This window comes from Misgurnus anguillicaudatus, chromosome 11 (assembly GCF_027580225.2).
Source record: "Misgurnus anguillicaudatus chromosome 11, ASM2758022v2, whole genome shotgun sequence".
In the NCBI taxonomy this organism is placed as follows: domain Eukaryota; kingdom Metazoa; phylum Chordata; class Actinopteri; order Cypriniformes; family Cobitidae; genus Misgurnus; species Misgurnus anguillicaudatus.
The window spans coordinates 26,011,605-26,038,750 of record NC_073347.2 but is presented as its reverse complement, the minus strand read 5'-3'; the positions used below and the strand labels follow the sequence as shown (position 1 = coordinate 26,038,750).

The following is a 27,146-nucleotide window of genomic DNA, read 5'->3' as shown; positions in this document are numbered from 1 at the left end:
AAAACCGCACTAAAGAAGTTTCCAACCGTCGGGTCGCGGTCCTGTAGTTCGAGTGAAAATTACCAAACTTGCTTTACGGCAGACCTACAATCCAATCAGAGCCAGCTTTGCTGCAGTAGGCTAAATTATTTACGACAGTGGTAATGAACAATTCCGCTTCTAACCTGTAGGGGGAGCAAAGAGCAAAAACTGTTTAGTGTTGCTTTAAGTTGCCAAAATATTTTAATGATAAAACAACCGATACGGTGTCGATGATTGATACTGTATGACTTTTTACTGTACAGGTATATAAGTTTAAAGACGTAAAAATAAAGCACTTAATTTGTCACAAACAATGATAAGAAATATTTATACATTTTATTAATTCACCTGCCATCATGCAGTTGTGTAAACTTAAACTGATAGTTCACCCAAAAATTAAAATAATGTCATTAATGACTAAAGTCACGTGACTGCAGTGAACCGGATGACGTATGACGCGGCTGACGTGTTATCTGGTGCGCCCCAGTTGTTTTTTTTGTGTGCGCCCAGGCTTCATTTACAGTCTGAGGGAGACGCAGGTTGTAAGTTTGAAAAAAAAACTTTGCAAACATGTCTGAGGATACCACGTCAGCAGCATCACTGCAGTCACGTGACTTTAATCTCTCGCATGCGCTTCACAACAGACGCGTAAGATAAGACAATGCTGAATAAAGTCGTAATTTTTGTTATTTTTGGACCAAAATGTATTTTCGATGTTCAACACATTCTAACTGACCCACTGATGTCACATGGACTACTTTGATGATGTTTTTATTACCTTTCTGGACATGGACAGTATACCGTAGGTGGATTTTCGGTGGAGGGTCAACAAGCTCTCGGAGTAAATATAATACATCTTAAACTGTGTTGAACGGAGATCTTACAAGTTTGGAACGACACGAGGGTGAGTCATTAATGACATTATTTTTTATTTTTGGGTGAACTAGCCCTTTAATTTGGACTTTTATTAAACACAATAACATAAAGCCATAAACGAAACCATAAACCATGCTGTAACCATGTGAAATTCCATGTGAAGAGAAAATACATCTGAATCACATTCAGTGGCAAATAAACAAATAAAAGCCAAATGTAGAGGTAAATATAATAAAAGCCCTTGTAGAGCTAACACACCGGCTTTTAAAATATCTTAGCAGCCAGTGAGTAAAATAATTGCTTTCTTTTATTTTTTGAACTGTGTATACACACAGTGTTTTGGTACTCACCAACCTGCCCTAAATAGCACAGTCTAGCAAGTGACAAATTCACCATGTGTATCGCTGACTACACAGCGCTACTCGATTTTCCTTTATTCTTTTCGACGTAAGTGGCTCTCTGCTTTTCAATTTGGATTTGTTAAGCCAACCAGACCCGAGATTACAACCACTGAGCATTCAGGCACATTTCTAAATGTGAGCCGAGACCCGAGATTACAACCGCAGAGCATTCAGGCACATTTCTAAATGCGGGCCGTGAAAAAGAAACCGAACCCAGGTAAGCCGATTTAATCCAAGAACTCAATGAGTTTCACCTGCATTGACACCTTCTGATTGGACTGCTTTACAGTCATCTCATGCTGAAAAGAGTTTAACTTCATCTCACAGTCTCGCCTAAACACCTACTTATCTTGTTGAACTTTTTTCATGCAGGCTTTTGCCAACTTTAATGAATGATTTCTACTTTTTACAATATTTTGAGCAGTTAAAATTAAACAAATATATAATATATGACCCCACCTACTATTGGATACCAAATTTCAGATAATGCTAATTGAATATGGCACCTCCAGAGGTATTTTAACATTGGGCTGGAGCTTTAGAAGTAGGCAATTTAAATTTGTTGGCTCCCATGTCACTATACCCAATGACATTCTCATTTCATTTCACCTTCATATTTCTTAAAGAACACAATCTGAAGGTGAAACCTATACAGCTAAGCTTGACCTCTCTTAAACACTCATCAGTCATCACTGGCAGACTAACTAAGCAGGCCATTCTGACTTAATTGTAAGGTAATGTGTCAACCCAGTTAAATGAGTTTGGAATTGGACAGGAACCTCAATTATGTCTCACTATAATTAATTGTTGCTGGTGCAGAATGAAATCATTACAGCAACACTGTTTACAATGAAGTCTACTATAAAAATTTGTAACACTCTGCTACAACTAACCCAACTGTGTAAAAAATGTTTTGAATCTAAAAATGGTGTCATGTTTTAGGTAACAAGACAGTGAATTAAATAAATAATGTATTAGATTTGGTGACTAACACACCCAACTCAGAAATCGGAAAAAAAAATTCAGGGTTCCCACACCTTAGTTAACATCAAATTCAAGGACCTTTCAAGGACTTTCCAGGTCCAATATTCTCAAATTCAAGGACTAAATGTGGGGACACATTTTAAGTGAGAGCAAGGTTACATCGTGTTACCTTTTAAGATACATTGTTACAGTTCCCTTTTGAGGGAACTCACGTGGCATCACTGCGATGATGACACTTGGGGGACGCCTCAGGGGTAAGTGCGTCTGAATGTGTATATCAAATTCAACCAATGGTGAGGCTTAACGACAAAGACAGGGTGACGCGGGAGCCAGGAAGTATATTGCTATCTGAAATATTGCCAAAGACGGAGTTACAGGGTTGAAGGAAGTAATGCAAGGGAGACGCAGCGTCTCGTTCCCTTCGCAGGGAACAACATACGTAACCCGAGACTTTTTCATGTGTCAAACACAACTTGCAAAAAAGCATTTTGGTATGAATCAACATTCACATACAGAAGATATAAGCATTTAAAGCGAACAGTTTAGAACGTGTGCTTAAAACGTCTAGAATTTTTATGATATTATCCTACACTACACAGGAATATGGATTTTTTTTTTCAGAAAACTTCTTGCATAAAATAGATTCAAGCACCTGCAATGACCCATACCTTTGTATATATATATTTTCAAAAACTTCCCAGGGCCTTGAATTTTTTCGCCCAGAATCACAAATTAAGATTTCAAGGACCCGTGGGAACCCTGTATGATAAAGAAATTTACTTCCATTCCCCCAAAACACTCTTTTTCACATATTCAGAAGAGATCGTCTTCTGACGGTAAAAAAAATAAGCATAAGCACAGATTGCTCAGTGAGTCGGCCCTGTGCAACTATGTAAAGTAGCTGTGCTACAATTAACCCTGCGCTACTTTGTGCAATAAGGTTTGATTTGTAACATAAGTTAATGCAATAGCTCAGAGATGATGACAAGGACCACCACATGACAAAGCGAGGGACCCCTTTACTAAAATATATATATATATCCATATTTTGTACAAAGAAACATTTAAACTCTGTTAGCTAAATAGTAATTGTGATATTATAAAGACAGTAAGTGTCTACAAACCTAAATAATTTGTTACACAGAAGACCATTTTTGCTTTGCCTTTTTCCTCTTGAAATTTTCTGGGGACACCCCTGCATTAGCTAACAATAAGCAAAACTTCAGCATTTATTAATCTTAGTTCATATTAATTTCAGCACTTACTAATACATTTTTTAAATCAAAAGTTGTAACAGTCAACATTAGTTATTTTACAATGAACAATTTAATTGGCATATAACTAGCAAAGTAATATAAGTAAAAATAAGTCGCTCCGGAGTATAAGTCACATCAGTCAAAAATGAATTTTGAAGAGAAAAACATATATACGTCGCAGTGGACTATACTAGGGATGGGCGATATGGCCTAAAATCCATATTGCGTTATACATTGAAGGCTCTTGCGATAGCGATATGTATTGCGATATAATGAGACTCGTTTCAGAACAGGTTATATAGACCCTTACAAAAGCCAAACTGCTAAAAAAGTAAGTAAAAGTAAACCGTTATGGCCAGATTAGTCTTGTTACCTCTCTTAGCTGGAACTTTTGCCTGACACACTCTACAGCAGGGGTGTCCAGACTTTTTTGTGTGGTGATCTACTTTTAAAATGATAAAGCCGACAAGATCTATCTGCTAAAAAACACAGTTAATTATTTTTAGAACACTAAACACTTTAAATGCTTGTGGGGACTATACTGCATATATATACAATTACTAGACCATAATGCCAATTTTGCGCGTGGAGCAGGAGTTAACTTATGTAACTTATGGCTTAAATCCAAAAAATAGATGTTGCATCTGTCTTTTTCACGAGTTCCTCTGTTTCGCTGACGCTTTCATCCATGTTTATTTGGCTGCAGCTTGTGGCTCTAAAGTTCGCGGGTAGATTGTGTCATCAACACGCATTATCGCGATAGTGCAATAGATTTAAAATCTCTATCGTATGCCAATTTTCTATCGTTTATATTGCATATCGTTTATATTGCCCATCCCTAGACTATACTTTGCGTTTATTTAGAAAATGTTTCACAAAATCCAAGCCGAAGAACACACATTTAATCTGGAAAGGCAAGTTATTCAACTAAACAATGGCACACAGAAGCAGGCTGAATAGGTATCCATACATGTTAAAGTAACAATAACTGTTATTTACACGATAAACAATAGCATACAGAACATACCTGGGAGGCTGAATAGGCTAAATTAACACGACAAGCCAAATCAAGTTCAAAAAGGTCCTGAAGTCATTCCACATCACTGAATCAATTGAATTACATAAATACAAGAGCAGCATAGAGCGGACTTTCGCGGCTGTAGACGGTAATGGTTTCTCTTTGTTCAAATGAAATAATTTTGATGTATAAGTCGCACCTGAATATAAGTTCCAGGCCAAACTATGTAAAAAGTTTGACTTATAGTCAGGAAAATATGGTTACAAAGATTAATAAATGCTGAAAAACTACATTGTTCATTGAAAGTTCATGCCATCTAATGCATATAGTAATGTTAACAAATACAACCTTGTAAAGTGTCACCATCTATAACCATAGTTTTAGCCAAAATACAAAGTTAATAGTTTCGCAGTAATGTTTTGTTGGAAACTATAGTTACTATTGTAAATCTCAAAGGCCCAGCGTGTCTTTGAAAGAGCATGTGAACATGGTGCGAAACATTATGCATAAAGAGAATTACACCAGAGTTGCAGGCAGCCCTGCAAAAAGTGCTTACACACCTACTTTTGAAGACACATTCATTAGAACCCAACGGGGAATATCTTGGGAAAATTGAGACATGAATTACCTCACGTAACACATGACAGTTCCAGCATGACAGTGCTTTACCAACCTCATAATCTTTTCCCAGAATGCCTGAGGTGGGACCAGTGAAGACTCCCATGCACAATTCCCCCGTCAAAACCACAAAAGGTCCTACGAGATATTAAACAGAGATCTAAACACAAATAAAGAGCAATGTTTACCAATGCTCAAGGTCATTGCGGTACTAAAGCTAAATCTGGAAACTGGCAGCCCCATTCCTCAGCCATATCCCCACAACGCTCATTCAAAAGGTCACTCATTTACCACGTCTGCAAGAATAGACCTCTCAGCACTGTGCCTACGCCGTTTTATTGACGACTGGAGAGCCATTGCCATCTCTTCTCAGGGTTAAACATTAAAACGTACACCGCGCTGACACTATAAGAGCCTTTGTTACCCGGGAAAACTTATGGGGTTAATTTAATGGTGCCCAGGTAGCTTTGCGGTGTCAGAAGCTGCAGTGTATAATTCATGACCTCTGCCGAAGCCGAGTCCGAACGCTAATGAGCCTCTTATCGCCGTTACAATGCTGGGACAATGGCAGCCATTTTAGCTATGCTCACAGATGTTCTTCTTGTATATCGAGCCAAGAGTTTTTGTGAATGAAAGGTCATTAGCTGTTTAGTTGAAGCTGAAGGGAGATAGTTAATGACAATATATCTGAAAGTAAGCCTGTCGAGAAAAAGAGAGAACGTTTTCTGTAAATGTCTTGTCTTTAAGCAGGTTACTTTACATCAAAAGAAGTCTTTGACACACAATCTGTTAAAGTAAATCTTTAGACAGTTTTCAAACTACAAGTAACTACTTCTCAACTGTCAGTCTCTGTCCGTGTAATATCTACTAACACTTCATTGTGATGATCCCCAACAAACGTTACTGACTTTAATCTACATTAACATAAGATTAGATGCAAAAAAATCAACTATTTGATAACTATAAGACACTAATAAAGGTTAGTTGACATAAGCCCCGTTTCCATCCAAACATGAAGCGATTAAAGTTTGCAAAAAACAAACAAATGCAAATTAGGTGCGCTTCCATCCAGGTGTTCGAGCAAATGCCGCTGGTATTGGTGACCTAGTAACCAACATTAAAACAAGGCATGCTTGAAAATTTGAGACAGGACTGCATTTAAAGTCATGATTGAGCAAGTTATTAATTCATTACCGGTCCAACTTATAATTGACAAACTAAATGCATTTTTGATGCAGGCATTAGCAGCAAGGGCATTAATACGACGTCGAGCCCCATATATGGTAAAGACAACATTAGCAGAAACAGCTAGCCGGTCAGAACCATAGATATGTATAAAGGCTAGATGTGTTACGACCAGTGTTGTTTTCTTCAACGATGACGATAACGAAATGATTTCGTTGACGCACCTATTTTTTATGACGCTAATGCGACGATGACTAGCTAAAGATGTCTCTTAAGGGACGAAAACATGACGAGACGCTTTCGAGTTTTCGTTGACGAGACGAAAATGATTATAAGTCTGACGTTCATAATGTATGTCATTTCTGCCTATTTTGCGTGAAATCTGTCTGTTTTTAACTAAAAAGTATCAGCAATGCTGCCGCTTCCTATCCTTGTTTTGGGTCAACACAGTCTCACTCACGCTCATGCCCGAGCCCCATATATGGTAAAGACAACTTTAGTGGAAACAGCTAGACGGTCAGAACCATAGATATGTATAAAGGTTAGATGTGTTACGACCAGTGTTGTTTTCTTCAACGATGACGATAACTAAATGATTTCGTTGACGCACCTATTTTTTATGACGCTAACGCGACGATGACTAGCTAAAAATGTCTCTAAAGTGACGAAAACATGACGAGACGCTTTTGAGTTTTCGTTGACGAGACGAAACGAAAATGATTATGAAGTCTGACGTTCATAATGTATGTCATTTCTGCCTATTTTGCGTGCAATCTGTCTGTTTTTAGCTAAAAAAGTATCAGCAATGCTGCTGCTTCCTATCCTTGTTTTGGGTCAACACAGTCTCACTCACGCTCACGCCCACCACCCGGCTGCTGCCATGCCGTGCACCCGCACCAGATTTCAAACAACAACAACAACACATCTGCGGCTGTGGCGAGTTCGAAGGACCGTAGCGGTGACGCCAATAAACAGAAACGACGAGATGATTTATGGACATACTTTCAGTATAATCCATCAGACAGAAAAACGGAATGCATATTGGGAGATGACGGTAAATGTGGCCACAAACTAGCTGGGAAGAATACCACCAACCTCAAGCGGCACCTGAATGCTCATCACGCTAATATATTTTTAAAGGTAACTAACAAGTCACGCTGTTAACATATCATATAAATTCAATTTTACTCGACATTCGGCTTGTAACACATTTATAAAACGGTTAGTTCCAATCCTTGATTCTGATTGGTCAATAGGTGTGCTTTATTCACGATAAAACACTGCTATGACCGCTTCACCCAACGGTTCTATTTAATATCACTGCGCCCTTAGCAACACCCTTAGCAACACATAAACATATAATGAGACAAAGTCTGAGAACAGTTTGTTGTTTTAATTTGAGCGTTCATGTTGTTGTTCGCAGTCAGGGACTATTTTTTCTAGCGGAAGGAATGCTTTTATTGATTTAACTTCATGAAAGTTGCATTAATTTTTTTTTTTACTTTAATATTGTGTGGTAACCGTTTTATAAAAGCAATAAGGTACTCGAGGCAAGTGCTGTATCATGAATAAGTAACGGCTGAAAGAGTTGCAGTTACTCCGCTTCGCGTCCTGCCTAACAACGGCCTTCAGCCGTTACTTATTCACGATACAGCACAGCCTTTCGTACCTTATTGCTTACTCATGGTAAGCTTAAGGTTTTACATGTATCTACTTGTCAAACCTAAGCCCATTTCCAATACTTTTTGTGGTGTATTTGAATAAGGCAAGGCACGCGTTTCTCAACTTTATAAGCAAGGTCTCAGCGTAACACACAAACTCAACATGAGGGTATATTAGGCTCAACTTTTTCTTCATAACTTTTTGTTATGACATGCGCAGAAGGCACACCGACTAAAACAACGGCAAGCCCTCAGGGACAACCTTAATGCACATTTTAATTGTATCAAATACACCACACTTTTTAACCTAAATTCATTGGTTAAAAATACTTTTTTTACTAAAATTGACATTAACTTGACTAAAACCTTTTTGCTTTTCGTAGACTAAAACTTGACTAAAACTATACATTTTATAAGTGACTAAAATGTGACTAAAATGTGACTAAAACTAAAAGCATTTTCGTCCAAAAGACTAAGACTAAAACTAAAACTAAAAGGGCTGCCAAAAACAACACTGGTTACGATGGAGTCTCTAACATCATCACCTGGCGGCCAACTTACCATGGGTGATCGCTTACTCATAGCATTGAGTTTAATTGTGCAGGTACTTTTAAATGACCATAACTTGCTAAATTTTCTACCAATTTTCAAACGGTTTGGTTTCTTACAAACATTATTAATGTGGCTATAATTCTGAATGCTTTAACATGTTTCATGATATTTTTTTTGTACAAATATGCAGTGTCATAGGTACATCTTTGATGTTTATAACAAACCAAACCGTTTGAAAATCGGTAAACAATTAAGCAAGTTATGGTCATTTAAAAGTACCTGCACCATTAAAACTTAATGCTGCAAGTGAGCAAGCGCCCTGTGGTAAGATGGCCGCCAAATGCGGACGTTCCACTCAATTGGCCAGTAGCCGGGGGCGAGACATCTAGCCTTCATACACATCTATGGTCAGAACCGTCTAGGATTTAATATTCGCTACGTCCGAATTTATTCGGCAAATGCGTTTCCATTTTTCATAATTCGCATTTACTCTTTTTCGCAAGTCAAAAACCACCTCAAGCAAGCATAAAAATTTCCATCACTTTGATGCAATATTTCAAAATGTGCAAAAAATCATGGTGATGGTGAAACATGGCCATGGTTGAACATTAATGATTAATCAGTTATTTATTGTCAGTAGAATGTACGCACTGATTAAATTTTTAAAGGTGACTAAGGGACCGTCCACAAAGAGATGCATTTAGCTGTATAAGTAAAACTTTTGAACTGTATCGGTCTTTCGTCCAGATGGATCCAGCTGCTCGGGAGCATGAAACCATTTTTTTTATCGGGTCCTAGAGTGGATAAATCTTAACAAGACACATTTCGATGATGTCATCACCCTACGTCCCCCCCCATGATATATTAATTTGAAACAAGGAGTAAAAACTATCGGTGTGTCTATCGGTGTGAATGATGCAATGTCATTCAAAGTAATCGAATCTGTATTTGCACAGAAATTTTGTATTGGCCCATTCATATTTGTTACTATTGGTAATATCACCACTTACCATTGGCAGTGCCAAAATGTACATTTATGCAAGTGGTCGCTGTCAAACAATTCACCCATTTAAAAAAAAATACTTCTGATCACATTGTCATCTCAAATGGCTTTCAGTGTCAACATCTGTAAAAAAGGAGCTAGAGCAAGTATTTTTTAACGAGGAAGTTTTGCATCCAACACCCTAATATGCTGCTTTAAATTCTAAAGAGGAAAGGAAATTACCACAAAAACTCTCCGGCAGGAGCATCTGTGCCGGCTTACGACAACATTATTTTTGTAAGGACAGCAGGAACATTTTTCCCTGCAGTGTCTTAGTTATTGCCCGACAGAGCGAAACTGCCTTTCCTATGATGGGGACAAAGAAGGAATTTGACAATCTGAGGAATGTGTTACTCAGCAAATCTGTTGACATGACGATTCTCCGCTGTATATCATCTCTGTACAGAATCAATTTAACCATAGATCAAGACTGGAAAAGCTTTGCGACAAGAGCTAAAGAGAAGTAGTACTGGTGGGCCATGGAACATTCCGACTGTCGTCTGCTAGAAGATTAAAGTCTTAAAAATGCTGGTATTGCTATGAGGGCTATGAGCCAAATGCTTGCTTTATCCTGACAGTAAGATGCTGTCAGGCTGTCTGAGAGAATACAAAATGTTTGACAGTGATTTGATGCACAGCTTTTGAATGACTGAAGACATCGTTTTAAGAAAAGCTCTAAATTAGTGCGCGCAATCTGTTGCTTTCAACATGTTGGCAAATATGATCCAATGTTATTTACATAGTAGATATGGAAATGATAAGACACAATCTGTAAACAGAGAAAAACTAAATGTTGACTCAGTACATACATGATTCTAACTAAGACACACTGTGAACATTTTTAACATGATGTACCATATGTAATGCTAAAACCATGTTTGCAAACATTTAGGTTTCTGATGCACAAATGAAGAATGAAATATGTTGATTCACCCGAACTAAAAGCTCAACACATTTCCTAAAGAGATTTTACTGATAGTAAGTGAATCTGAGATACATTATACACACAAATTCTTGACATCACTGAAGCCCAAAACATGATAAACTGTATCTAAAACAGAACTATCCAATAAAGAGTCTTAAGTCATGCTATTTACCCAACATTCATAGAAAAATGAAATTAAAAGCAGACATTTCTTGATATCGACCCAAAACACTGTAAACCGCCGCCAAATCCTAACAGATAACAGCTCCAAGTTTATACTCTCTGGATATTTTAGGGGAACCGAATGGATGAGGCTCTAAAATCTACTCTACAAATTCTACGCACGTGAATCTTAAACATAAACAGATGTGGCATCTTCTCTCTAAAAATCAGTAGCAGTACTGTCTCAGAAACGCAGTCGCATCTGTTTACCATTTATCTGTTTTATTCTCAAACTCTTATTTCAAGTAAAAGGGTGCACGTAGGAGACACAACCCTCTTTCGCAGATATTTGCCGTTTCATCTTAATCATCAGCTTCTGTCATTATCGCTGTAAGGAAAACCAGAAAAGCTCTTGAAAGATCATCTTATTGTGTCTGAAGGCACTAAGTGAAGAAGCGTATCTCCTTCTGTTCCCTCAAGACATCCTTTAAATCAAGATTTTCAAAAGGACAAACTCTGATTGACAGGGTTGCCCAGAACATCTATATCAATTGCAGCTGTTCTGTTCCATCACACTTAAGACCAAATGTGCTCGAGTCTGCTGCCCTGTTCATATAAACCACTGGATATAAATGTTGTTGAAAAAACAGTAAATCACAAAAAATGACTTTAGCTGGGTTTTCAGAGTGGGTCACATTTGGGTAAGTGTGCTTAAAGGGACATTCAACTTTTTTGAAAATATGCTAATTTTCCAGCTCCCCTAGAGTTAAACATTTGATTTTTACCGTTTTGGAATCCATTCAGCTGATCTCTGGGTCTGGCGCTAGCACTTTTAGCATAGCTTAGCACAATCCATTGAATCTGATTAGACCATTAGCATCAAAATAACCAAAGGTTCAGATATTTTTCCCATTTAAAACTTGACTCTTCTGTAGTTACATCGTGTACTAAGACAGGCAGAAAATTAAAAGTTGAATTTTCTAGACAGATATAGGAACTATACTCTCAAAGCGTAATAATCAATGACTTTGCTGATGTAACATGGCTGCAGCAGGCGTAGTGATATTACGCACAGCCTGAAAATAGTCCCCTGCCATTGAAAGTAACCAAGGGGACTATTTTCGGGCAGTGCGTAATATCACTACGCCTGCTGCAGCCATGTTACATCAGCAAAGTCGTTGATTATTACGCTTTGAGAGTATAGTTCCTAGCCATATCTGCCTAGAAAATTCAACTTTTAATTTTCTGTCGGTCTTAGTACACGATGTAACTACAGAAGAGTCAAGTTTTAAATAGGAAAAATAGCGAAACTCTTTGGTTATTTTTTGTGTGATGCTAATGGTCTAATCAGATTCAATGGATTGTGCTAAGCTATGCTAAAAGTGCTAGCGCCAGACCCTGAGATATGCTGAATGGATTCCAAAACGGTAAGAATGAAATGTTTAGCTCTAGGGGAGCTAGAAAATTAGCATATTTTCAAAAAAAGTGGAATGTCCCTTTAAAGCGCCCAAAGAAAAGACCTGCAGATCAAACTTGTATTTTAAATAAAAACGTATTTCACAACATGGCTAATTTGTACGACCACATTTGTACGTTTTTGTACGACTTGCTTTTGCCCTAGTGATGTTGGGGTTAAAAGCGGGGTTAGGGGTGGGGTTTCATACGAACTTATAAAATACATAGAAATTCTCGTGAGATCAGGCTGCACTGCCTTACTGTGCGTTCACACCAGACACGGAAGAGGCGGCAAAAACACGCAATTCGTGCGTAGCTTCATCATTTTGAGTTTACTCATTTCATTCGTGCGTGAAATTCCAGTCATTTGAGACATTCACTCGTAAATCCGCGTCATGGGAGGGGCTTATATATATAGCTCAAACTGAGTAAACTTACCAGTATGTTTAACCTCCTCAATCACTTTCTTCCAAACAAGATCCTTTTAATTCCTGTAAAACTACTAAAATGTCTTGTGTAGCTATGAAGATCGTCCTCCATTGCTGTTTTGTTTTTCAGCCTCCACTCGCTTCCTGTAATCACGTCACTGCTAGAACAAGCTCCTGATTAACGCGGCACGAAAATCCGCCAAAGTTCAGATTTTTCAACTCGCGCGGATCACGTGGCAACGCTTAATTTGCGCCTTCCATGAATTCCGCACCGCGCCATTCGTACATACCCTGCCACAGAATGCCTATTCGCGTCTTTGCATTGACTTAACATGTAAATCACTCGCGCTTGCCACCTTAGTCACGTCTGGTGTGAACGCATCATTACAGTACAAGGCTTTCAAATTCAGAAAGTTTATAATTATAAAAAGGCAACCTGGAGCGCTAAAAAAAAAAAAATTCACACAAGCCTCTTTTATCCTTTACAACTAATAAAAAAGCACAAAAAGACAGACAAATACTAGGTTGTGCTCTATGGGAACCAATTATCAAAACAAAGAATATGAGCACAGCAGGAACGTAAGGATCAGTGTTGCTTAGAAACAAGCTTTTGCAAAACAGATATCAGATTAAGAGGCAGATGGGCAGGTCCTGGTTAAAATGCTCTCGATGGTGTCCTTGGCGCTCTCACGTTGAATCAAAGAATTAGGTAGAAAGCGCCTGTTCGGTGCAGATGTGAAGAGCCAAGCGCCGTTTCTTTCTTTTCCTAACTGCCCAGCTTGAGGCCTCATAGACCTTTTCTTTTCCTCTGACGCTCCGTACACTTCCTTTTACGTCTCGTGGCCTCGCCGTAGTCCGTTTTTATCGAAAGCGCAATTACAGACTCCGCTCAGTTAGGTGGGCTCTTTTCACTGCACGCCTAAAACATATGCTTGTCTCGTGAGAGCAGGAGAAAGAGACCAGCTCTTAACACGATGAGCCCCTGTGGCCCGATGAAGTGGCTGACCTGCAGGGCACTGAAGTATGTATTTACCCTTAATCAGAGCACAATGGTAAAATAAGCCTCATTTGTATCACTTATGCTACTCGCAAGTAGAGATGAAAACGCGGCGCGATATTATATCACGGGAACAGGCTGCCAAAGAGCCGAAAAGCTACATATTACAAATGAAAGGTCATGTTTTCGAAAGTAGAAGCACAATGGCAAAATCCATTTCCTTACAAATGACTCATTAACATTCGGCTGGTTTTATGCTCCACTTCCCCTGTTGGACCGCAATGCGCTTATGACCAAGAAATTGATCTTAATCCATCTCTGAATGGAGAATCTCCATCAGTGTGGCGGATTACATTAGTTAAATTTATTCTAATATCACAAGAGGTCCAGACAATAACCCCAGGGTATTGACCGTACAATGAACTCTTACGTGGGGACATTCATCATTGATAATTACCAACGACCCAAAGATTAACCTTTCCTATACTACACAAAAGCCAGGTAATGATCATTTAAAAAGGTTTTCTGGTCAATGTGTTGCGGTGTAAAGTATTGTACGATCAATAATAATACACTACTGTTTAAAAAGCATGCATGGCATGGAGATCAACAATTTGCCAACATCACTCTCCCTACATTACAAAGCCTATAATGGCAAATGACTTTCACAAAAAAAGCAAATAATTGTGAGACTGTGGATGCATCCTGTTACCAATGCCAGCTGATGAATTTGACATTACCAATATGGTGAGTGAGCGCAGTGGCGCATTTATCGATCAGGGGTTACAGAGTAGAGCAAAACATGCACTTTGCTAATAGGCCTTTACTTATTCATGTTGAAATGGAGGGAGGAGGCAGGAAATCTAACTGACAAACACAACACAAGTAAACAAATGTATAAAGAGGCTACTGTAGCCATTATTCAAGTCTACAGGCCTCAGTCAGGGTGGCCATCATATTTCATTTTTAGCAAAATGAAGAAGAGGCTGCGAGGGATATACAGTACGTACGCCTGTTAAATGGGTTGTGTGGTGCTTACTGCTGAGGTCTGTATTTTTCATCTACACTACATTTACATTTGTGCATTTGGCAAAAGTCTCTGCAAAGTGACTTACAGTGCATTTAAGCTATACATTTTTTATCAGTATGTGTGTTCCCTGGAAATCAAACCCACAACCTGCTCACTTCTACTGTAATATAATGCTCTACCGAACTGACATTTAAGCAATGTTACAACCCACTGATAAGACTACAAATCCATATTCCAATTTATCATAATTACTAAAAAAGATTTTAATAAAAAAAAAGTTTTTTGAGAAAGACATTCTAGGATTTTTCTCTATAAAGTGGACTTTAACAGTTTACAGTTTCGATAGAGCTTCAAGGGCTCGAAACGATGCCAACCGAGGGATACGGGTCTTATCTAGCAAAGCGATCGTCACTTTCGCTACCCCCCCCCAAAATGACCTTTTTACCACTTCTCATCTTGCACTACCCTTGTGATGCACCAGCGTGATCTTACGCATTACGTAAGCACGTCGAAATGTCACGCATGACGTATGCGACACTACAGCTTCAGGGGAGAGCGGGGCACAACCTAACTAACGCTTTTTGGTTTTGGCTCAATCATTTAAAAAAATATTTGGGTTTGATTAATTATATTTTTACACAAGCAACACACACACATCTGCTACAAATGAACATTTTAAGTTTGTTTCTAGTACTTACCATTCTTGGACAATTACACCAAACGTGACAGAAGTGCAAATGTTACAACTTACCCCATAGATGGGGTTAATAGTAACGGGCAGGGGGTTAGTTGTAACACTTGCTAAAAATTAACTTTGCAGGCAAATATTTCAATACTATTTTGTCTATATACTTGAAGTGGATATTGTTTATATATCTGTCAATAATAGACAGATATCCACAATGTATTCATTCATCCAGCCCTTTTCTAACAATAGTTCAATTATAAATGGATACAAATGTTTAAGTATGTGAGAAAAAGCAGCACAATTATGACAAAAAAAAATTATATGTGACCCAGTCTGTAATAACCATAATACAGTTTCAAAATCAAATTCTGAGATAATGAGCATCAAAGTCTGATTTTAGCCATTCATTTCATTATGATTTCAATCTTTGACGTGACCTTATTCAATCAATATTAAAGATATGAACAAAAATACATTTGACACACGATTTTTGATAAGACAGACACATTTATTTTGTTGGCAGCCAGCAATCATTCGTATGTAGCCTAATTAAAACAACGACGAGAATTACGCTAACATTAGCGGTTTTTATATCGTAAGTGCTGAGGGGTTAGTTATTACACAGCGTTACAATTAACCCCGCTGGGTCAAAATATTTTCAAGCCCACCAAAAAAGTTCCTAAGAGCTGCAGACATATTTCAAAACGATGCTATGTTTTAGTCAACAAGACACTGATTAAGATGACATAGCATTGGATTTGGTATCTTACACACCCAACTTAGAAACCAAAAAAAAATATTTGATGAAAAAATTTACTTACATGACACCAAAAAACTCGTTCATCAATAACTCTCTGGAAAAGCATTATACATTTACAATAATTTGCAGGAGATCGACTTTTGGCAGCGTGAAACAACAAAACGCTCAACCTTGTGCAACAATGTAAACAGTCCGTGTTACAACTAACCCCACGTTAGTTTTTGCCCTGCGCACCCCTACCTTTTTGGCGAAAATGACAATCGTTTCACTAGATAAGACTTTTATCCGAGTTCAGGTCCAATGAAGCCCACTATGAAGAAAAATTCTGGAATGTGGAACTTAATTTCTTTTTTAACTGAAGAAAGACAGACATAAACATCTTGGATGACATGGTGAGTAAATTATCTGAATTTTTTAATGAAATCTTTAATCCTTTAAGATTAAGAAATTGTTATTGTTATGATTGTTGTGTTCTATAAAGTTAGTGCCTCATAAACCCACAAGATCAGTAACACTCCTGAAGATGTCTTGCTTTACTCTTAAGGATCCTGATTGATGATTTTCTATTTGGATCATGTTTAAATAATTTTAGGTGATTCCTGTGAGTGGAGTAACTGAAGGCTGAAATTTAAGACTCAATTTTGAGCAACAAAGCTAAGACGATGGAAACCAAACTATTCCCTGAAATCATTATAGCAATCCCCGATGTATACAAAACAAATCTTAGAAGGACTGCAGGATTTCACTTCTAAGAACTCATTTAAACTAAGCATAACATCCTCTGGCGCTTTGGGCCTGACTCATTCTGTGTAAAGGATTTCTGTCCATACACAGACATGTTCTCATCCATAGCTGTCTTATCCTAATCAATGAGCGTATAACCTCTTTCATTCCAAAACCATAGAGTAGAGTTTTTCGACATCTTTAGTTGTGTAAACATAGAGACTACAAAAGATTCTGCTGTATGACAAATCATAATGATTAAAGGATTATGAAAAGCTCAGATGCAAAATCCTCTAGGTGCGTCTGACATGTTTTCTTGTAAATGAGCATTTTTATCAGGCTCTTATGTTTAGGGTTATTAATTTGACTTTAACTCTCTCCCCGCCATTGACGAGTTAACTTGTCAATTAATGGTCACGTTCTTGCTGATCCCAATTTTTTTACTTTTGTTAGTGTGTAATGTTGCTGTTAGAGCATAAACAATACCTGCAAAATGATAAAGCTCGAAGTTCACTGCCAGGCGATATATTTTTTTTAACAGAATTCCCCTTTCAAACCTACAGCGAACGGCTGGTTTGAACTACAGTCCGCTACTTCCCGGTTGAATGACGTCAATATAAGAGTTTTTGACTAAACTTCGCCCACAGGAATACGTCAGTCGGCAGCTAAGCTCAAACGGCTCTGCTAAGCTAAGCTGCTGTTCAATCACAAAACACTAAACAAACTACACAATCAGAACTCGTTACATATTTCCGAAGGAGGGACTTCAAAGAACAAGGAAAACATCAGCCCATTTTTAGAACAGTGAAAGCAGCGGTATACAGTAAATTGTAAAAAAAAAGTAAATTGTGTAAAAAAATAGTGTTTTTTACACATGAAACATGAACACGTTATATCGCGCACTGTAAACACAATCAGCGCTTAAAAACACAGGAAGAACGGGACATGACTCAAGTTCACAGTACTTAAATTTATGTGTTTTAAAACTTAAATGGCCTAATGCAATTGGTTTACTTAAATGGTTTGAGTTAAGTTAACTGTTAGGTTTTACAGTGTTATTACCGGTAGTCAGTAATTAAATTGTCTTAATTTACAAATGTCATAGGGCTGTCAAAAGATTACTTGTAATTAATCGGATACAAAATAAAAGTTTGTTTGCATGATATATTTGTGTGTGTTGTTTGTAATTATTATGTATATATATGTAAACATTTAAGAAAATTTGTATTTATGTATATTTTTTAAAATGTATATATAATATATAAAAATCTAAATAAATATATATATATACATGTAATTGTTTCTTAAATACATTCATCCATGTGTGTGTATTTACATATACAAAATAAGTACACACAATGCACACACATATATTGTGAAAAAACAAACTTTTATTTTGCATGTGATTAATCGCATGCAAAATAATTTTAATTGCGATTTTAGTTGTATTTTGCTAAACAGTTGCAAAATTACTAAAGATGCCACTATAGAAACATTGCAAATCATGAAAGTCAGAATTCAAAATCTAAAAATAAAGAAACTAAACAATACATTAGGGGGTTCTGTGATACATGTGGTTGCCACGTTCCAGTTGTGTTCAGGTCCAAGTACTCACAAGTGACCGAAAAGTTTGAAAGTGATCCATGGTCATTTTGTCTGCTGTGCACATTAATCTTCTGTGCATTTAGAGGAATTTGCTAAAAAATCAATGTGGTGTTTAACGGATTCTGTCAACAAACCGCTATCTCTGTATGAATTGAGGCTGGGATTAAATGGATTTGAATCGAAAGTATTTAATGAACATATCATTTGTGCCAAGAGCATTTGGTTAACATCATTATCTGAGTTGGCGCTATTGCATCTGAGCTCTTCAATGGTTTTCATTGTCGTGTAAAACAATGTGAAACTGAACAATCAAATTACTATTAATAAAGGAATCTGCCAATATGTGTCTGAATGTACCACAGATGTTTTGAGCATTGTACAAAGCAAAAAAATAAGACAATAGAGGAAATCCAATCCGTTCCAACAGTGTGACATATGTTTGGCTGGTCAAATGACTAGACAATTTCCCCATGAATAGAGTCATGCTGACTCGTACATCCTCACCAGATCAAAAGCACAGGTCAAAAAAGCAGGAAACGCTCCCTGACACAGCAAGTAAAGACCACCACGGTTACTCCTATTGTGCATGCCTCTATGAGGTCAATATGAAACAACTGATCAGCAGGGACCAACAAATCAATACCACTTGCTATTCCTGCAAAATACACAGCCACGCGTCGCTTCCACCACGAGGCTTCCATCTTGTCTCTCAATGATGACCTCTTAGGAGACTATTGTTATTGTAAATTTACACCCACTGAGCCCAGCCGGGTCCAATGGGATGATCAGTAATGCAGATTTGTCCTTGGTGAAGCATTTGGTGGATGTTCTTCTTAGCTTCCTGCAGATTTAAGAGGCGGCAAGAGGGAGATGAGAAGAAGATAATGATCTGCGGTCACGGATCACGTTATTAAAGCCATCTGTATATTTGAGAAGAACGTGCTACTATACTTTGACCCCTCTTGCCTGGGAACACACAGGACATTCAGATGAGGTATTAGATTATATATATATGACATGATTATGACATTGTACAGTAGTATGAGCAAGGAGGTATAAAATGTTTATAGATCTTCACTTCTATATGGGTTAATAAAGCCCACATTGGGAGATCAATTATGTCAGCTTAATGGCTTTAGACCGATCATTTCCATGTGGATAAGCACAGGAAACTGTCTAGAGTTTCCCCTGCAGAGTGATTGATACACCATAGATCTGTGATTGAGTGACCCGTGAGACAGAGCAGCTGAGAACCTGATCTGAATTCAGCTCCAACAGATTTGGATCATTCTTCAGTGCAAAGTGTAAAAACAACCAGCCAATCCTTTTGGAAATCTTAAAAAAATGACTACAATGCAATTTAGTCCTTTTGCTACTATTTCCCATTTCTATTCCTTTGTTTCACTTTCTTCTGAGCTCACTTGAGAGCTACCAACAACTACAAGCCCCCACGGGCCTCACCCAGTGTTTCATATTTATTTGAAAGTCAAATGCATAATTGAAAATCAAAAACGAGGTGCAATCAACAGGCACTTTTCCCCTGTGATTTCTTTCTTCTGCTGTTTAAAAGGAATTATTTTCGTGGCAAGTAAAAAGCAGCACAGCCTCTGCAATTCTATAATTAAAAATGATTATATGCATTAGATTCTTATAAGGCTACGAGGACCTTTCATTTTTTTTTAAGTGCCCTCAGGTTATGAAACACCTTCATTATAGTTTTATTATATAACTTTGATTAGTGGCAACCAGAACACATAAGATATAAAGTATGCATGTACTGTACAGTATGAAAGTGTGCACCCTTTCCTAGTATTCAATTGTGAGTTTTATTAAGCACTGCCCGAAAATAGTATATAATATTTTAATAATAGTATATAGTATATAATAGTAAAATAATATTTTCGGGCAGTGCGTCATATCACTACGCCTGCTGCAGCAATGTTACATTAGCAAAGTCACTGAATATTATGCCAGTTGGAGAGTATAGTTCCTAGCCATATCTGACTAGAATATCACAGCTTTTAATTTTCCGTCGGTCTTAGTAAACAATGTAACTACAGAAGAGTCAAGTTTTAAATAGGAAAAATATTGAAACTCTTTGGTTATTTTTTGCACGATGCTAATGGTCTAATCAGATTCAATGGATTGTGCTAAGCTATGCTAAAAGTGCTAGCGCCAGACCCGGAGATCGGCATTTCAAAATGGTAAGAATCAAATGTTTAACTCTAGGAGAGCTGGAAAATGAGCATATTTTCAAAAAAAGTGGAATGTCCCTTTAAAGCAACACCAAAAGTGTCTGCATGAGCCTAAATAAGGCTGAAACATGGAGAATTTAAAATAAATAAATGGCCAAGCCTAAAGTTGGTGACACATTTGATCTATATATATTAGCTTAAAAAAAAGAAAGGACATTAATCTTCTCTGATCTCATCTTTGATGGAGATGTCACATCCAGATCCCTCCATCTGTCTCACGCTGGGCATCTTGCATGTGATCTCAACACACACCAAGCCTGCAAGCTTTCCATTAACCACCCAGCAAAATACCCAACTGAACACTGAAAATAAGAAAGGCAATCAAAATGCATGATATATACAGTGTGATCCAAAACTCAGAAATTCGCTAAGAATGAATTGCAGAAATAGAAAAGCATTGTTTAATATATGCGCTGTCTGCGTGGATTTAGTGTCTGTTACACAAAAAGAATGTACGCAAATCATGAAAACCCACCAACAAAATTAGCGTTTAAGACAATTTGCATAGTAAATTTTCCCATTTTGCAGGTTTGTTCTGAAAGCTAGTTTGCGGAGTACGTAGCAGACAATATATATTTTATCATACAACAAGTAAATTCTTAATTTTACGCAAAATCCAATATCCGCCCTGTTATTCTGTCAAATTTTCTCCCTTTTTCCCAAAACGCGATAAACGGCAGTCCTCCTTCTCTGCAAAATGCAATAAATCTGCTCAACAAATTACAGTGCACCATTCCACGCATCTACACAAATCCTAGTTTTCCTCATTTACTTTGTACTTTGTGATCAACAAACAAACAAAAACGAAATAATACTTTGATGGCAACCTGTGGTGGTTTTCTGTGGCGGGGAAGAAACGTAAGCCACTTGGGCAAAAGGAAGCATCAAGCTTCTGTCATGCTAACACATTGACCCCAGCGGATCTTATGAAAAACTTTCTATTATCAATGAAAATTAAGCAGGACCAAAACATTTTACAGTTGATCGCTGTCAAAAAAGTTCAGCGAAGACGTAACAAGGATGACAGCAGCAAAGACAGTGTTCTTAATATGACAAAGTAAGTGTTTTGATTAATGCCATTAATGTTTATTTTTTAATCAGTGTATACCACTAGTCAACTAAATGAATATAACATGGCAAAGATGAATGCACATTTATATATTGATCCAATAGATTTATAGCATTTTGAAAAAACTTGTAATAGATTTATTTTGCGGAAAAAATAATCGTTTTTATAATAAATCTTTGAAAATCAAATTATGGATTTGAATGTTTAATGTTATTATAACCTAAATATGCTATGTGAAAGTTTGTAACAGAAAATAGTGGTTTTCATCTTGTCCCTTTTTTGGTATAGAAAAAAAGTGTTTACCGAAATTAGTCAAAATGGATTTATTGCGTTTTGGAACCAAACTCTTCATTTCTCCACCACTGTAGTCCAATCAGTGGCGGATGCAGAACGTGACATATGGGTGGGCATGGATTAAGTCCGGGTGGGCCTGAATCTATGGGTGTCACTTTTAAATAAGAAACTATAACAAGTCTATAAAATTCGTCAAAACTTCAGAACACTAATTTAAACAGCATACACACACACCCGAACTGCACGTCACATTTTTGACATTATTGATACTTTAAATTGTAGTGCAACGTGACATTAATTAAGCCTTTTTGGTAAAAAAAATATTGGGCTCTCATAGCCTACAAAAAAGAACCTGCACACAGTGACAGGAAATATAAATGAACCCAAAAAAACCTTATACTTTTTTAAATAACCTATTAAAGTGTTTAAATAAATACGGCTACTAAATGCTTAAAATGAAGCTTCTAACATTATATTCTCTTCATGCAAATCACTAAAAATATATTTTCGTTCTCACATATTTAAGTTAACTTACTAAATAAAGAAAGAAAAAGGGAATTGCTAGAATAATGTTAAACTCTGGGGTTAAACGAAATGACAAATAAATAAACATTTAATATACTTTTTGATGAGCACAAGAGCAAGCCTACTCGTGAAGAGCGGAGCCGAGGAGCGCGCATATCAGACGTGAACGAAAGGAATAATGGATTTAATGCTTTCACTTCATTGACAGTTTCACTTGTTAGTGAGGATAGTAATGGCTAACAAGATGACGCCGAATTACATACAATATAATTACCTAACTAAATCTGAGAGAATGCAAACACATTACAATATTTTTCCTCCGCCCGACGGCCAAGGCGCATCATTTTTTTTTAGCCTGACAGGAATTCGCCATAGCCCGTAATGGACGTCGGGCAAGCGATTTTGCGAGGTTTGTTTTGTAGAAAGACTTTCTTTAAAGTGAATTTCGTTTTGTATAAATTGTATCTTAATATTAATCAATGTTTGATCAAACAATTGCCTCGATTTAATAAATAAGAAGCAAACCAAGAACGTCTGTGGTGTGGATTGAAGTGAACCCACTATATTTCCGCAGCCTACGTCTTTCTGCTTTAATGCATTTCTTAAATTAATGTCTCAATTACACAGTAGGCTTATAGGTTGTTATGATAGGCTATTTGTTGCTTAAAAGCAATAGGCTATATTGTATAAAGTGTAGCAATAAACGTGGCGTGACTTATAGTGCTGCTATATCGCTATATCAAACAACATCACTATGATCAGATGTTTTCTTTCTGTTTTTACCCCGCTGTCATATTTGTTGTGTGTTTATGTTATTGAGAGGAAAGCGCGCAGCACATATTTGTAACGTGTTGTTATTCAAAATACGTTTTCTACTTGCTTGCAAAAAAAGTTGTCAAAGTGATCATGGCTGAAAGCTGCTCGGGAATATTTCATTATAACGCAACATTCAACTGCTTTAATAGTTTTTAAATAGTTATCAGGCTTACTTATAATTTTACTGTTTTTAACATAACATGCAATAGATAAATTACACCACATAAAGTAGTATACATGTCTAACTATAAAGAGTAGTATTTTTTACATTTCTGATTGTGCGGGCCAGCTGTCAATCTGGGCGGGCCCAGGCCCGCCCAGGCCCGCCCATAGCTCCGCGCCTGAGTCCAATAACCCAAATCTGCCTTTTGAAATGACAAAACTTGGGATTTATGTCTGGTTTTATCTCATAATTTAATGAATTTCTTCCGCCACTTTCAATTGAGGGTTTAAAGGGCCGTTTTCAGCAATATAAAAATAGTCTTTGGTGTCCCTGAAATGTGTCTGTAAAGTTTTAGCTCAAAATACACCACAGATCTTTCATTATACCATATTGAACATGAAGAATGAAAAATGTGCTGTTTCTTTAAATGCAAAGAAAGCTTCTGTATGCAAAGTAGGAGGTACATGGCTTACACATTTGGACTACATCAAAACGTGTCTCTGGCAGAAGGTTAAGGGGGCTAAGAAAATGTATGAAAAGTATGAAAAGTTTCAAATCCAATATCCAATTGATTTTTTTTTTTTTTAATGAAGGTCGTACCAGTTCAAGTACAGTATGTTTTTTTTTTTTTTTTAAAGCATAAGGGGCACACCAAACCCTTAAAAATGAACTAAATTTATATTTTATATTAGAAAATGTTAAATAGAAGTATATTAACTATGGTTTCAAACCACTATTTACAGTACAAGAATCAATTTTATAAAAAGAAAGAGCATGGGTGGCAGCGGTCACCACGGACCTTTTTTTGGAAATACCCAGAAAAATTGTAACACAATGTTTTTTTTCATGTGGCTCTGCAACTTTTGTGCCACTGCCCTTTGAAAATGGACAAAGCAAATGATCTCCAGGGCTGAAAAGTCAAAAGGAACTGAAACTAAGCCGCCTTAAACTTCTCTCGCTGAAATATTGATTGGTTTGACTTGGCATGGTTTTAAAATGTAATTTTCAGGAAAAGAAAGAGAGGAGGAAGAAATGATCAAAGTACTTTGGTTCTATACCCAGTGGAACAACACTTACAGGTATGAATTAAAGGGTAAAAGGCTTTCATATCTGCCAGACCTATGAGTAAACCTCTTTCAACAAGACTGAAAACTTATTGACAGTATTGGAGGCGCTGCTGTAATTTAAGGTTGTTTTGAGAGAGCAGATTCGGTTCGAGTGCTCTTGAAGACTGATTGCGTCCATGCCAGATTTATCTCAAACAAGCAAGTTCAAAATCTATACACACCACACTCATGCCCTAAAGTTATATCAAGATATGGCTTATTGCTCGGTTATTGATGCACTGCATATATTGCAGATAAAAATGGTTATGTATTTTATAAAATGTAATAGTAGTCAGTAGTCAAATGCCTTCTTATCTTAATAGAAACGAAAACTCATAAGTAATACATAGATAGCAATTTTAGTCTATTCACTGCAGTGCATTGTGGGATTTACTTTTTTAAATGATACATGCAAAGTTGCATTAGAATTTGAAAATGAGGTATCGTTCTTTACCTGGCATAACAATGCTATACCTACTATAACCATCTTGATTTAAAGAATGATGCCTTTAAATTAGGGGTGCATGATAATTAATTGCGATTAACCTATAGCAAAATAAAAGTTTTTGTTTACATCATATATGTGTGTGAACGGTGTATAATAACTTTGTATAGATAAATGCAAACACATGCATGTATATATTTAGGAAATGTTTACATGTGTATATACACTGTAAAAAATTATTTGCTGCCTTAAAATTTTTAGTTGAATCAACTTGGATTTCGTAAGTCATTTCAACTTACTATTATTTATCTTGACTAGAGATGAGAAGTTATAACTACAGGTGAGTTGTTATAACTTACAAAATTAAGTTGACTTTTCTCAACTATATTTTATAAGTTGTGACAACTCATCTGTGTTGACATGACTTGTAAATCTGAGTTGATTTAACAAAAAATGTTAAGGCAGCAAAGTATTTTTTACAGTGTACATTTGTATATTTAACTGTGTATAATAATTATGTATATATTAATATGCACACATGCATGTATAATTTAAAAAATATATACATGTATATAATATAAATTATATATAAAAATACAAATGTATATACACATGTAAACATTTTTTAAATATATATATATATATGCATGTGTGTGCATTTATCTATACAAAGTTCACACACATATGATGTTAACAAAAACTTTTATTCTGCTATAGATTAATCGTGATTAATCGTCATGCATCCCTACTTTAAATACAGAAGAAGCACACAAAGTTTTGTAAGAGAGCGATGAAAACACAAATTCATGATTGTGAGGCAGTAAAGTCGGTTAATATCGATTCCTACCCTCTCATTGGAAAACAACTTAATGAAGACTCACACAAGACATCAACTTGTTCCAGTCGGATGAGTGATTTCTGAGACTGACAGAGCTAAACAAAAAGAAAGGGAGTGAAAAAGCCTGCTGATACAAAGAGGAGTCTGGAGCCGCCTAATTGATTTATTGATCCACAGTCCTCAATAAGTGATGTGGGACTCATCTCTCTGGATCAAAACCTATGATAGTGGTAATCTCCAGAGGGTGATAGGATGAGGAAGGCAGTAACATACATCATCGTCGTCTTCCTAACAGCCCAGTGTGAAGTGATCGCAACACAGACCACAGCTACTGTATACATGTGCGATTTAAAAAGCACTCAGATCTACATATGAAAAATGAACAGTACTTATAAAACAATTAAAATCAAGAATTAAGTCATATAAGGAGCCAAATAAAAGCTTTATTTTGAATAACGCAGGTCACCTTATTGGGCCTCAGTATTAAGATCATGCATACATCCAACATTTCCTGCTTATCCATAGAACGTTCTCCATTAATTAAACATTTCTAGATTATTAATGATTTCAGATAAGCCTTTCACAGTGGGTTTCTTACAAAACTTTTGTTTTTAGTACAGTGGCCGGTTTCTCTGAATTTTAGCACCAGACGGACATTAATCATGAAAAACTTTTTCACACTTAAAATTATGTGCAGTAGAAAAACAAAAAGCTTTGTTGTATAAATTTTTTCCTTGCAGGAATAGTTCCCATTCTGGTGCAAAAATGTTTATTTACAACTGGCTGTTTTTAATACTATATATTCAGCTCGAGCTATCACATGAACACTTCAGAACAGTCAATGGCTATCTTTACATGCACAAAACTTCGTCAATCCGATTGAATTTAATACGATTGAAGGTTACGACGATACGGTTTACAGACTGCAATCTGATTAAAATGTTCGTTTACATGTACATTCTATAGAATCCGAACCGAACGTCTGCGCAAGCGCACAGCCAGGGTTGCCAGATTCGCGTATCAGAACCATCCCAAATAGACATTCAAAACTAGCCCAAAGGCATCCCTACTGTATCCATACTGTATTTATGCATATGAGCATGCATCACCAAAACCAGCCTACTAATTTGAATGGATCTCTCACCTCTCATCTTAAAGTGACACATACATTGTGTCATAACAAGAGGTGACAAGACACATTTGCTTCCCAACCACATCCAATCAGAACATAATAATGTTTTTATACAG

At 36.8% G+C, this 27,146-nt stretch overlaps 1 protein-coding gene across 6 annotated transcripts in view; it reads right to left on the bottom strand.

Moving 5' to 3' along the window:
• Positions 1-27,146, bottom strand: part of macrod2 (mono-ADP ribosylhydrolase 2) — a 705,053-nt gene that overhangs the window by 331,153 nt on the left and 346,754 nt on the right. The gene's annotated exons all lie outside the window — the stretch shown is intronic.